The sequence below is a fragment of the Vicugna pacos genome, unplaced genomic scaffold (genome assembly GCF_048564905.1).
Source record: "Vicugna pacos unplaced genomic scaffold, VicPac4 scaffold_19, whole genome shotgun sequence".
NCBI lineage: Eukaryota > Metazoa > Chordata > Mammalia > Artiodactyla > Camelidae > Vicugna > Vicugna pacos.
In genome coordinates this window covers 49092511-49107306 of record NW_027328740.1, presented here as the reverse complement: position 1 = coordinate 49107306, position 14796 = coordinate 49092511, and the positions used below count along the sequence as shown (strand labels likewise).

General features: G+C 47.5%; 1 long non-coding RNA gene across 1 annotated transcript in view; it reads right to left on the bottom strand.

Moving 5' to 3' along the window:
• LOC140692972 (uncharacterized) overlaps nt 1-14796 on the bottom strand; it is a 61925-nt gene that overhangs the window by 23100 nt on the left and 24029 nt on the right. The window contains exons 14-18 of the long non-coding RNA XR_012068618.1: nt 13287-13412; nt 9607-9650; nt 8567-8653; nt 5753-5903; nt 4888-4995 (exon numbers count right to left, since the gene is read on the bottom strand). This is a non-coding gene — a long non-coding RNA (uncharacterized lncRNA). The remainder of the gene's footprint in view (nt 1-4887; nt 4996-5752; nt 5904-8566; nt 8654-9606; nt 9651-13286; nt 13413-14796) is intronic.

The following is a 14796-nucleotide window of genomic DNA, read 5'->3' as shown; positions in this document are numbered from 1 at the left end:
GAGGAGGGGTCAAAACCCAAATCCCTACCTAGGGGCTCCACAACCTCATAGGTGGGAATGAGATTTGTTTACAGTCCCAAGAAGAAGGGACCATTACACACCGATGCCTCTCTGAGTTGGCTCTTCTAAGACAAATGCACAAGAAGCAGTGTTCTGGAACAGAGCAGGGGTGAGGGCTAGTGTAGCTGTTTCCTCTGAGTCCACCTACAAAGCATGGACCTAATGCGGCAGGGGAGCTACCTGCCAACTACCTTGCACAAGTGTGGTCCTGGGACCAGGCATCTGGTGGGGGGTGCAGACCACCCATTTACAGATGCTGGGACACAGACCAGGGGCACGACTAGACGGCCTCTGGAACCAGCAAGTGGAGTTTTCACAGCAGGATATGGGCAGGAGTGTGACAACCACAGGAAAAAAGGAGCTCCTGCTCAATAGCCAGGGCAGATTCAGGCCACCAGAACACCAGCCACACCACCAAAAAAGGGGATAACAGGCAAAAGGCGTAGAAGGAAGACTTGGCAACCACCCATAGTTAAAAATAACCTTATGACAAAATTATTAAGAGTGTATATTCTTGGAGAAAGGCCAAGATATTGGAGTAGAAGGATGCTTGTATCTTATCCTCTCCAATAAATTCACCAAGACTGACATTCACAGACACACCCATCCACTCAGGACATCTGCTGAACTTTGATAAAACATTGCCATCTTCAAAAGACAAAATGTGCCACCAATCTGCTAGGAGAAAAGGAAAAAAGAAGGAAGAAAATGCAAAATGGCTTGGGTTGGTCCTTTGAAGAGGGAGCAGCAAAGGAGGGATAGTGCTGGTTGACTGGGTCTCCCTCTTTCCAATGGAGAGGTCAGCAGGATGGACAGGGAACCTCTGAGGCCCAGATGTGTACGGAACCACCCTTGACTGACAGAATTAAGTTAAATGGGCACAAAGTGTGACAACAACCCCCAAACCTAGAAGTGAATCAGGGATGGAAAGGGACAGGCTGCTGGATCCAGGCAGACTCTGGATGACTGTACATAGGTAACCCTGGGGGACTGCAGTGTGCTGTGGACATCTGCTTGGATTGTATACAGGTCAGAACAGCCTGGGCCTCCCATAAAATAAGAAAAAAAATAAAGCAAAGCAATATTGCTGGCTTGCCTGGGGGAAGGGGTGTTTCGTCCTTTGTTTCTGCTGACTCATGGCAACATAACTGGTGATTTCTCAGAATAAGAGAGATGAGGCTCAGCCACAGCCATCATACCTACCCAGGCAGACATGGGGTTGAAACCTGAATATGTACCTGGCAGTTCTGCAACCTCATAGGTGAGACTGAGACTTGTTTACATCCCCAGACATATAGGAAGTTTCTGTCCTGGTGCCTCTACGAACTCACACCTCTAAGACAAATGAACAAGGAGCAAAGTTCTGGCAAAGAGCAGGGACTAGGGCTGGTGTGGCCATTTGCCTCAAGCCCACCCACAGAGTGTGGAACAGATGTGGAGTGGGGAGTTGCACTGAATATGGGAGCAACCAACCCAACTATTGTGGAGGACTGCTGCACCTGGACACGGCATTGGGAAGGGGCACAACCTGCGCACCTACCATGCAGGAGTGCAGCACCAAGATGCAGCACTGGGAGGAGATGTGACATGTCTACCTACAGGCACTGGGAGCAGCACAGACCAAGAGTGTGACCAGAGGGTCTCTGGAAACAATGAGCTGAGTTCATGAAGCAAGGCAAGGGCAGGAGCTGTGACAACCACAAAACAAAGAGGAGTCCCCATTCAATAGCCAGGGTAGGCTCTGGTTAACAGGTTAATGGCCACATCATTAACCAAAGGGATAACAGACAAAAGGCACAGAAGTAAGACTTGGTAACCACACATATTTAAGAAGGACCTCTTGATAAAATTACTAAGGGCACACAATCTCCACGGGAACATACTCTTTTCTTTTTCTGTTCCATTTTCTTTTACTTTTTAAATGTTACTTCTTAAATAATTTTTATATTTCTATTTTTAATCCCTTTTAAAATTTTCTTTTAAAATACTTTTATTATTATCTTTCAATTGGTCTAATTTCATTTTTATCCTTGTTTTTTTTCTTCTGTTGTGATTATACTCTGTTGTCAAATATTTTTTCTTCCTTTAATATTTTAAAAATTCATCCCAACTCAATTGTTATCTTGTTTCAATATGTTCTTCTGTTATTGATTATACTGCTTTTAAAACTAATTTCTTTGTGCTTAGTTTTATTTCTGCATCCATTTTATATAAATAAGTAAACTCTTAAAAGACCACAGTAGATAATTGATACTCCATAAGCCATAGTGCCAGAGAGATATAAGCAAGATAAAAAAGCAGAGCAACCTGTCTCAATTAAAAGAACAAGATAAACCCCCTGAAAGAACAATCAATGAAATAGACATTGATAGTCTACTAGATGATTTCAAAAAAGGAGTGATCAAAGTACTGAAGAAACTAAAAGAGATTGTGTATAGAGACAGAGAATATGTCAAATAACGAAATTGAAACTCTAAAGAGGAGCCAGTGAAAATTGGAAAACTCATTTGCTGAGATGAGAGTTGAGGTAAAGGATGTAAAATGTAGGCTGGATAATTGAGAGGAATGAATATGTGACTTAGAAGACAGGACAACAAAACAGCTGAGAGACAACAAATAAAAACCAATGAAAGCAATATAAGGGACCTATGGAATAACATAAAGCATGCCAACCTACTCATAATGGGGGTCTCAGAAGGAGAAGAAAGAACAAAGGAGATTGAAAAGATATTTGAAGGAATCATGACTGAAAACTTCCCAAACCTAAAGAAGGAATCAGATATCCAAGTACAGGAAACACAGAGCGTCCCAAACAAGGAGGACCCAAACAGACCCACACCAAGACATATTACAATCAGGATGACCAGGGTTGAGAATGGGAAATGATTCTAAAGGCAGCAAGAGAAAAACAAAGAATGAGATACAAGGGAACCCCCATAAGACTTTCAGCTGATTTCTCTACAAAAACAGTAAAGGCCAGAAGGGAGAAGCAAGGTATATTCAAAGTCCTGAATGAAAAAATGATGCAGCCTAGGATACTTTATCCAGCAAGGGTATCCTTTAGAATAGAAGGAGAGATAAAGAACTTCACAGACAAGCAAAAACTAAAAGAAGTTAGCAACACTAAACCTATGCTAAAGGAAATATTGAAAGACCTACTCTAAATAGAAAAGAAGCAGGATGCTACAAAAAGGAGAAAACCATAATTGGAAAGGTGATTGCTACAATGAATTACAACAGAATAAACATGAAATCATAAAAGAGGGCATCTAAATCATTAAGGGTGGGAGAGGCGAGCAAGAAAATATACAGGTTTCTCTCTCTCTCTCTTTCTCTCTGTCTCTCTCTCTTTTTTGTTCTTGGTAGGATGGGTTTGAGCTTATATTACTATCTGTTTAAAACAAACAGATATAGTAATGGGTTAATATATGTACAAAGTAGGTTAACCACAAGCCAAAAAGTTACAATAGAGTCACAAAACTAAAAAGACACCAAGATAATAAAAAGGAAAATTATCAAACCACAAAAAGAAAAAGTAAGGAACAAAGAGGAAATACAAAATGAACTGCAAAACAAAGTTCAAAGTGTAATAAACACATTTCTATCAATAATTAATATAAATGTCAGTGGACAAAATGCTTTAATCAAAGGACATAGAGTGCAGAGTGGATAATAAAGCAAGTATCTACAATACGCTGTATAGAAGAGACCCACGTTAGGGAGAAGGACACACATAGATTGAAAGTGAGAGGATTGAAAAAGATATTCCACACAAATGGAAATGACCAGAAAGCAGGAATATCAACAGTGATTTCAAATAAAATAGACTTTAAAACAAAGATTATAAAGAAAGATTAAGAAGGATATTTTATAATGATTACAGGAGTCATAGATGAAGATATTTCACTCATTAACATATATGAACACAACATAGGAGCACCTAAATACATAACAGATAACAAGAAAATACTAACAGATAAAAAGGGAAAATTTGATCGGAACACAATCACAGTAGAAGACTTTAACAATCCATTAACATCACTGGACAGATATTCCATACATAAAATTAATAAGACAACATAGAAATTAAATGATACAATAGAACAATTTGTCTTGGGTAATATTTTCAGAACATTATATTTCCCTAAAATAGAACATACATTCTTCTCAAGTGCACATACCACATTTTCTAGGATAGATCATATACTTTGTCACAAAAGAAGTATTAACAATTTGAAGAAGATAGAAAATATTTGAAGCAACTTTTTCTGACCACAATACCATGAAACTAGAAATGAACTACAGAAAAATAAAGGAGAAATAAATGACAGTATGGAGGTTAAACAACATACTACTTTAAAAAAAAATGGGTGGATGATGAAATCAAAGAAGAAATAAAAAACACATTCAGACAAATGATGATGAAAACACAACCATACAGAACCTATGGGATCCAGAAAAGGCAGTGCTTAGAGGGAAGTTTATAGCGAGAGAATCAGGTCTACCTCAAAAACGAGGAACAACTGCAATAAACAATCAAACTTACCACCTAAAAGATTTAGAAAAAGAAGAGCAAAAATAACAAAAGTAAGCAGAAGGAAGGAAATAATAAAGATCAGGGAGGAAAAAAATAAAATAGAGATATAAGGAACATTTGAAAAAATCAAGCCAAGAGATGGTTTCTTGAAAGAGTAAACACAATTGACAAAATTATGTTCTATGCTGGAAATTGACACAACAATGCAAACTGACTATAACTCAATAAAATAAAAATTAAAAAAATAAATATATTAACAAAAGAAAAAAGAAAAGGTAGTTTCTACTCACCAGACTGGAGGAGGGGACTGCAACCCATGCGGGGTCACACCCCATGGGAAAGCCTGGGGTCAGGATCGGAGGAGCAGGGTGCTGTGGACATGATCTGTCACAGGGTTTCTGCAGGAGGGGAGTGTGAGGCATGTGAGCAGGCTGAGGACTGGCCATTTGAGTAAGTTCATGGGCTCTGTGGTGGAGGGGCTCCCCCAAGTTTCTGGACTTGACTCTGGGTGAGTTGGGCAGGTGGACAGTGGCTCAGTGTGAGTCCAAGTCCAGTGGAGGAGGTAGTGAGTTAGATCTAGAAGGACTCCTTCTGGGGTGGGAGGGCCCACAAGGGAGGCAGGAGGCCAAGTCCAGGTGACTGAGAACAGGGTGTGTCCTGCACAGGGCTGCAGGGCAGATGAAAGCATCCAGTCTACAGAAGGTGGAAACACGGTCCATACAAGGGCTCAGCTCAGATGTCACCTCCTCAGAGGAGCCTTCTCTGCCTGCACAGTCTACAGGGACAGCCTCCTCCAAGCACATCTCCCCAGCAGACACCTTCTCCATTTCCTGCATAGCATTCAGGACACGGGCCCCTGCTCCGTACCCAGCCATGGTTCCGCTGCCCTGAGGAAAAGCCCTCACAGGAGCCATAAAGCCCTACACGACCTGGGCCCCACCTCTCTGTCTCCTCTGGCACCACTGTCTCCACCTGGCCCTCTTCTCCTCCACTCCTGCACTCCTGACTTCCCCCAGCCTTATGTGCTCTCCAGAGCACAGGTCCCTCCTAACATGCTGTGTGTGCTCACTGTGTCTAATCCACTGCATGCCTCCCACCCAGGTCAGTAACCAGCACACAGTAGGGCTCAGTAAGTAGAGTATGAATGACTCTTACCATGACTGCTGGGAAGGCTTTTGTCTGTGGCCTACAGTGATCACACACCCGTCACACAATCTCTGAGGTCCTACTGTGTTGGGTGGGTTCCAGATACCGGGCACAGCAGGTAGTGAAGCAGTCAGGTCTCCATCCACATGCAGCAGACAGCCTGGTGGGGGACACAGAGAAAATTAAGTAAAATATATACAATGTCCGGAGGTGATATGTTCCATGGAGAAAAATAAGGTCAGGGAGGACATTTGAGCAGATTCCTGGAGGTGTTTAAGAAGCAGGGGGAGAGAGAGCCTGGCTGAAAGAGCAGCCATCCCAAAGGCCCTAAGGGCAAAGTGGGATGTATGTGGAGGGTCTTAGTTATCCGTGTGAGTTCTTAGTCCTGCCTTGAGTATGTATGTTGCTTTCATTTGTAAACCTTGATTTCACCTTTATAGCAAATTAACCTGCATCATCAGTCTGCATAATTTAGTCAACTCTGTTTCAGGTGTTGTGGGCACAATGGCAGGCTAATTACTTGGGTTGGTAAAGAATTACCAGCGTCTGAGAAGGGTTTAGGAAAGTTCAATAGGGACACTGCTATAGGCAACATCAGGCCACACAGGCAAGAGGTGCCTACACGAGAGCCAATGTTGAGTGTGTGGGGTCTGTTATTGGGGGGGTGCTGTGCACACAAGGAGGAGGGGGCTGCATGATCAATTCATGCACAGGTACCTTGTTGGTTGTGAGATCTGTCAGGGGCTTCTCTGAACAAAAGGCTTTACCACTTTAATAAGGGAAGGATGTGAGTTCTCTCTTCCTGGGGCAATGAGGTTTCATAGGGTAAACACACAGCAAGAGAAGATGTTTTATAGCTTGTGGAAATGCAGGTGTGCAAAGGGTCCTGCAGTGGGGAGTGGGAGGTAAGGGGCCACTGGGCTCTAGGCACACAGAGAGCCCATGGGTGAGGGTGTATGACTCTGAAGAGTGCCTGCTGGCTTCACACCAGGGACTTTATGTGGAAAGAGGAGAATCTAGGTTATCGGCACGTGTCTACTCAGTGACCTCCCTAAGCCTAACTCTGTCAGGCACCAGGTGGCTATGAAATGAACATGAAGGTCCCCACCCTGAGGACCCCAATGAATGAACATCTTGATATCCTCAAGCCCCTTCCCCTGCACCACCGCCCCACCACATCTGGGTCTCAGGCTTTGACCCTGACATCAGTGGCATCTTCGTTCCCTACATCCAGCACCTCTGGACATCTCTGTGATGAGCTGTTCCATGTCAGCAAGCCCCAAACTGAGCTCTGCCTTTACCCCATGTTTGCTTCCTTCCTGTGAAGCCCCTCGTGAAGGAGCCACCACTAGCAGGATCCTACAGCTCTGAGGCTCTGCCTTCCCCACCCCTCCGATGTCTCCCAGCCCATGATCCCCTATGGAGGTCCCTATTATCCTCTCCCTCCCACTTCATTCTTGGGATGCACACCAAATCCCTCTTCACAATCTCCCACAAGACAGGTCCAGGTCCACTTGGGGACACTGAGGTGACACAGGCGGATGTTGCTGGGAATGAAGAGCAGGATACTTTAGCAGAGGAGAGGAAAGGGCTCTAAATCCACCAGAACACACGCTAAAGTGGTGGCAAGACACCCATAAAGGGTGAGGCAGGCATCACACTGCAGCCCCGCCCTCTGCTCCCCCAGGGTGCCCTGTGTTTCCTGCTTTGGCCTAGGGGACTCCCCCCTCACTCTCTGTTAGAGGGGTGCCCATCCATTCATTCACACCCTCATTAACCATGTACATGGGTCCTGCTCAATGCTAGGCCTCAGCTAGATGACAGCTCATCCTTGGGGACACAGCTCAGATCTTACCTCCTCCATGAAGCATTTCTGGATTCCCACCCCCCCTGAAGCTCCTCTGGCCTCAATTGAGACCACTAGGGCTGTGACCACACTCTGATTACATCCCAAGTCTGTGATCTCTGTGAAAGCCCTGGGCCCAATGTAGAAAGAGACTCAGAAAAATGGGGCCAAAACGGGCTAAGAAAAATGTTACTAGTTCTCTATTACAGAGAAGGGCACTGAGCAGAGAGAGGGCAGTGTCCAACCAAAGCCACAGAGGAGGGTCTCAGTGAGCCCTCCCATGGCCCTGTTACTAGTTCTCTGTTACAGATGAGGACACTGAGCCACAGAGAGGGAGCAGAGCCCTGCTATAGCCTTGGCCCCACGACCTGTGTCCTTTATGACTAGCTCCATGCTGCCAGCAGGGGTGTGGGCCTGGAATGGACGTTGAAAGCAGCCTGACCCCCAGGCCCCCTTCATACACAAAGTCAGTCTCAGGAACACCCCTCAAGACCTACCCTATACCCCTGGGATTCGGACCTGATTGCTGTTCCTGGAAGCTGTCTGGGCTTCCCTGTGAATTGCCCCAGGAGGTGCTTGGGACAGCCACAGGGCCCCTGAGGCTTCCTGTCCCCAGCTGAGCAGCTCTGGTCCCCTTGACTGTCCCTGGCCCAGGCCTGATTACACAACGTTTTGGCCGGGTAGCCAGCTGTGGAGATGAGGAAATGGGGGCAACATGCAGATACACGCAGAGGTTCAGGTATTCACTCAACAATCACTGATTCAGGCTTTGCAGTGTGGCTGGCCTGGGCCCAGGCCTGGGTGTCCAGTAGTGAATACAGTCAACCCCTTGAGCCTTCTGGGAAAGCAGTCCTCAGAGAAACGGGCCCTCAGTGCAACCACCCTGCTCCCCATGAACAATCACACTGAGATGAGGCTGCGGCCATGGGTCCCAGTGGAGGATGAAGGGAGGAGGAAAACCCAGAATGGGCACTTACCATGAGCCTGGACACTGGAACCAGATGACCTGGGCTCTGTAATCTGGGGTGGTCACCTCAGCTGTTCTCTCTGCGCCTCAGTTACTTCTGCAGAAATGGGTGATAATGCCTGTCCCTGCCCCACAGATTTTCATGAGGAGTCAGTAAGCTTCTCTAAGGTGTGTAGGACAGTGCCTGGCTATGGGTCAGGATCCTGCTCACCTCACAAGAGTCTGTCCCACTTTAAAGATGATAAAGTCAAATCTAAGGGGGTTATGAGACCAGCCTGGGCTAGCCCCCTTCTCATGGTCTGCTGTCCATGTCTCCTGCTTTTACATCATACCTCTGCCCCCATATCCACCCAGCAAAGTAGGTGCTGAGAATCTGAGCAAATCAGAGTATGAATGGAGGCACACCCTCTCCCCATCTTGGGCACCTGGTGTGGTGGGCAGGTTGGGGATATCGGGCTCCTCCAGACTGTCCAGGAGGCCCAGCATGTCGGTCACCTCATTTCCACTCAACACGGAGTAGGTGTGTGGCCAAGGGCCAGAGGGCGCTGGAGTAACCCAGGGTGGGTGGATGCTAGGTAGGTGTGGGAGGCACAGAGTGGCCCCTGGAAGACAGTGCCCAGGCAGCCAAGGTGCAATGAATGAGGGTCCCCAAAAGGGGCAGAGGACAGAGTCCAGCCTGGACACCACCCCCTGCTGGACCCTGATCTGGGGTGAGAATTGGGACAAGCCAGTGCCCCTCTGGGACTCTACATCCAGCAAAGAGGTGAGGAAAAGTTAAGGAGACCGTGCTCCCTGTGTGAGGGCGCTGCTTCCAGGATCCTGGAGGTTCCATAGACCCTTGTGAAGTGGCTGCTGTTTGCAGCCCCATGTGGGCAGAAGAACTGAGGCAGGGAGGACAGAGTGACTCAGGACAGAGCTAGGATTCATCCAGGAGTGTGTGCTGAGCCTCTTGCTAAGAGCAGCCTCTGGGCATCATGGACTCAGGAAGTGTCTTGTCGTCCCTCTTAAGGCTCCTGGCATGTTAGGCAGGAAAGGTCCCAGTGCCCATACCTGGGCCTCTCTGGGTGATTCTGACATGTGGGATCATGATGGTCCTGAGAAAGGAGAGAGAATGTGGGCTGGGCGTCAGGTCTGCATCAGACCCTAATGATGCCCCTAATGTTGTGTGACTTGGAAACTCCCTGACCTCTCTGTGCCTGGCTTTCCAGCCCTGACTCAGAGGACTGCTGTGATTGGCACACAGTAGGACCTCAATCAGAGGAAAAAGCCAGCCCTTCCCCAGGAACCTCTCCTCTTACATTCCCAAAGCTAAGCCCATGTCCCACACATCACCAGAGCTGAAACTTGACAAACAGGGCAAGTGAAATCCAGCAACTCCTCCCTCCTGCCTGAGGCCCTTCCCTCCTCAGTGACAGTGGCTCTGAGCAGGTCTCTGCATCCCAGAAGTCTGAACTGAGCCTTGTGACCTGGAGGAGTCCCTGTTCCACACAACTTTGTTTCCAGGTCCTTCCAACAAGACACAAGATCACCTGGTCAGTGTCTTAGCTACAAGGTCCTCCCTTTGCAAATTGCCCCATCACACCCGGGCTAGATGATGTGAGTTCCAGAGCACATGACCATCCAAATGATGACTTCAGGGAAACATCCCTGCCCACACTGCACTCTTCAGAGCCCACCTTCTAAACTAAGGGGTAGTGACCCACGGTTGTGCACACTTTTATCAGAACACAGCCCTCACCCACCCACCATTGGAAACACGTGAGAAGCAGAGATTCCCAAGTGCCTGGACCCCTGTCATCCAGAAAGCAGAGGGTAGGATAACAGACAGAAGGGGAGAAAGTACTTTCAGACTATATATCTGATAAGGGGTTAACACCCAAAACATATAAAAAACTCTTACAATTCAACAGCAAAAAACAAGCAATCTGATTTAAAAAGTGGGCAGAGGAACTGAATAGACATTTTTCCAAAGAAGGCACACAGATGTCTATCAGGTACATGAAAAGGTGCTCAACATCACTCACCATCAGGGAAATGCAAATCAAAACCCCAGTGAGATACCCCCTCTCACCTGTCAGGGTGGGTGTCATCAAAATACAAGAGATAACAAGTGATGGTGGTGGTGTGAAGTAAAGGGAAACTTGTGCAATGTTGGTGGGAATGTAAATTGGTGCTATCACTCGGGAAAAGAGTAAGAAGGCTCCCCCAAAATTTAAAATTAGAACTTCCATATGACCCAGCAAGTCCACTGCAGGAAATATATCCAAAGGAAATGAAATCACTATGTCAATGAGACAACTGCACCCTCATGTTCACTGTATCATTATTTACAATAACCAAGATATGTAAACAACCTAAGTGTCCATCAGCAGATGAATGGGTACAGAAAACGTGATGCATATATATGTATATAAAATGGAATCTTATTCAGACATTAAAAAAGTGAAATACTGCCATTTGTGACAACTTGGGTGGACCTTCAGGGTATTATGCTAAGTGAAATAAATAAGACAGAAAGACAAATACCTATGATCTCATTTATATGTGGAATCTACAAAATAAACCGAAACACATAGAAACAGAGATCAGGTTGGTGGTTGCCAGAGGTGAGTCAGGGGGTGATTGAAATTCGGGAAGATAATCAAAATGTACAAACTTCCAGTTAGAAGATAAACAAGTCCTGGGGACATAATGTACTGCAAGGTGACTGTAGTTAACAGCACTGCGTTGTGCATTTGTTAGTTAAGAGAGTACCTCTTAAAATTTCTCATCACAAGGAAAATAGTGTGTCACTATGGGTGATGACAGACGTCAAGTAAAGTTAATGAACTGATCATTTCACAATATGCACATGTAACAAGTCATTATGCTGCACACCTAAAGCCAACAAAGTTATGTGAAAATTGTATCTCAGGAATACTTATGTCAGGAAGCGGGGGTGCGAGCCTGGACTACCTACTGCAGGAGCTGCCTTTGCCCTCCAACAGCAGAGGGTGGTAGTTGTGACAGAGACTGTAGGTCCCTCAAAGCCTAGAATGTTTACTGTCTGGACCTTCACAGGGAGAGAGTGAAGACCCTGCCCTGGAAGACAGTGGTCATGGCAGCAACAAAGGCCTGCCTGTATGCAGGCTCAGCCCAGACAGCTCCTGTGCTCTGCTGTCACCGCATTTACTTCCCTCCACACCCTCAGAGGGAGAGGCTTCAAAGTTCTCATTTTACACGTGAGAAAACTGAGGCTGATTTGCTCTGAATTATTGACAAAGTGGTGGGGGAAGCTTTGAATTCCAGTGTTCTGATTTCAAAGCCACATCTCAGTCCTGATTTTTAGAAGTTGGAGGTCCAGGCACTGGGGATCCTCCACCTTCCTCACTTGTAGTCGTACTCCAGGGCTGCCACTCCCAAGGCGTCTGGGTGAACACATTTAATCCGCTTACTCTGCACCAGCTGAGCCCTTGGCTGCCAGTCTGTGGTCACTGCCTGAAACCAGCTGAGGTTTTACAAGTGAACCATCACCCCCTGCCAGCCCACCTGCCCTGCCATGTGGAGAAGACCCCTCCTAGCCTGGACATTCTAAACCCTTAGCTCGCATATTTGCACAACTGCATCAAAAGGACCCTACTCCCTGTGTGGAGATATCGACAAGGGGAAGGGAGAGGAGTTTGGGGTGGCCGCTTACTGTGAAGGTGACACATGACAGGGACATGTTCATGTCCATAATGGCACTCAATTTGAAGCTTAGAACATGGTCACAGCGAGGGGTAAAAGCTGAGAGGCTACAAGGCTGCCTAGAAAGAGGCTTGACTATTGAATTGTAAATGTGTAATTTAATTTAAAAATTATCCCCCTGGGTGATAAGAATTTGCCCCTAAGGCCAGAATTGGCCACCTGACCCCTGGGAACCCCTCAATTCCAGGATGTAATCATCTGAGCATGGAGGGGGCTTAAATTGGAGTGCTGTCCTCTCAGTCATGGTGCACCTGCCCACGTGTGCACCCATGATCTGCAGTGCTCACACATCAAGGAGGTCCAGGTCATAAGGAAGGGATGACAGACTGTGAGGTCACACGTGTGCCCCTGCAGGGGTGAATGTTGTATAGAGAAGAGCCCCCCACTCTCACCTCCAGGAGGGGTGATGGAGGGAACAGGACTCCTGAGCCCCGAGGCTTAGCAAGCATCCTGGCTGAGGGTGGGGAGGCTGTCCACTCCGAAGTCATAGGTCAGATGGTAGATTGGGGTCCCACCCCCACATCTCACCAGTGAGAACGTCTAGTCTGTTTTCTCTGTAAACTGGAACCCAGTCACCCTCACCCTCAGAACTGGGGGCAGCCTGTGTAAATTACTACACAAAGCCCTGGGCTGTTTCAGGTGCCCGGGGGTGTCCAGCCCCCCCTAGGCCTGGCAGGTGGGAGAGGAGAGTTGTGGGTTAGCAGGTGTGACAGCAGAGCTGAGACTTGGCTGAGTGCATGCACTCTAATATCCAGGAACTGGGAGCTACCAGTAGCAAATCTGTTCACTGAGGCCATGTGTACTCTCCCTTGTCATTTACAATCCCCTGTTTGAACAGAGGCCTCTGGAGTCTATTTGCCACATTGTTGCCTGTCACCTCACTGTTGCAGTTCCAGGGTCTCCATTTAGCCAGCTTGAAGGAATAGTCAAACTTTTTCTTAAAACCAGTGACAGAAAACCAAAGTGGCTTTAAGAAGCAAACAGGGCAGGAGAGAATGACTTACCTAACTGAGACGTCCACAGGCAGATAGCTTCAGGCAGGTCTGTACCTGGTGCTCAGTGACATCAACAAAAGTCATCCTTCCCCACCTCTGGGCTCTGCCACTGGTGTCATCTTCACATGGCTCTGCCTTTATAAAGCAAGATAGTCACCAACTGCCACAGGCTGACATCACCACCCCTCAACTCCCAACTGAAATAGAACTTCTCTGCTCCCAGGATTCCAGCAACTAGGCCTGACCTCCGTGGAGCCTGATTGGGCTGGTGCCCAGCCTTGAGCCAATCACAGTGGCCAGGGAGGATGGAAAATGCTGATCGGCCAGATCAAGGCCATGTGACCATCCTCTTCAGGAAACCTGTGAGCTGTTCACCTGTTTCCAGCTTGGGAGAGTGTGATGTCTCCCAGAGGATTCTGCTTCTAGCACAACCTGCTGGTGGCACAATGAGCTGGAATGAGCCTGTCTGCTTGGTGACAAGTGACAGGTCACTTAGTGGTTCCTTGCTCCGGGGAGGGAGGCATGTCCACACAGTATTGGGGCTTCAGAGCCAGAATGTAGTAGAAAAGCCTCCTGGTCTCCCAAAAGGTGGGAAAGTGAGCAGTGACACTGGAAAGGCACTCCTCTCTGTGGCCCTTGGCTTTCTCCTTGTTACAGTGGAGAGTGCAGTGCTGCCCCTGACAGCCCACTTCCCTGCTTGGAGGCCTTTGCAACAGGTGGAGAGTGCTTGGAAAAGCCCATTTATTCTGAGGAACTGTTATTGCTCCTGGTGGGATTATTATTTTCATGTCACTTGTGAGGTGGGCCCTGAGGGGTCCCTGATCTGGGGGCACAGACACCCACAGAAACTTGGCCCAGTATTGCTGTTCATTCAACAATGTCTTACCAAGCACCTACTGTGTGCCAGATTCCCAGGGTAGAGCAGTGATGTTGACAGCACAGGTCCCTGCCTCACCTCATCTCTGCATCCCAGGTGGGGTCACCAGAGTGGGAGTTCAGGAAGCAGAGGATGTGGCCGAAGCCTTGTGGGAACCCCTGGGTTTTTCTCTGTGCTGAGGACCCAAGCAGCACACCGGTTGTGGGACTCAGTACCCGCAGGACCCAGCATTGATGGGTAAAGGAGAGGGGCATTTCTACAAGCCCATCCTCACTAACCCCAGGCTCTGGAGGGCAGCTCCAGTCTGCTCAAACCCAGGGGGCATCTTCCTCCATCCTGATCACCCTCTGGTATTACTCCCCGCTCAGATGCAATTTTCCCTGTGATAGCTACACTCAGAATATGTGTTTGTTTCTCTCCCATGTGGTTAAGTGGACTTCACATGCATGATAGCGATGGAGTGGCTAAGCCTCTGGGCAGATTGCTGGGTGACCCGTGGAACTTGCTGCACATGGTGAGCTCCCTTCTGTCAACCAATGGGCCAGGCCCCACCACTGTTCTGTCTGTTCTACCTCACTTAATCTGCACAGACACTCTGTGCGGGACATCCTGATATCCCCCATCTCTGCTAACCGTGGGTGG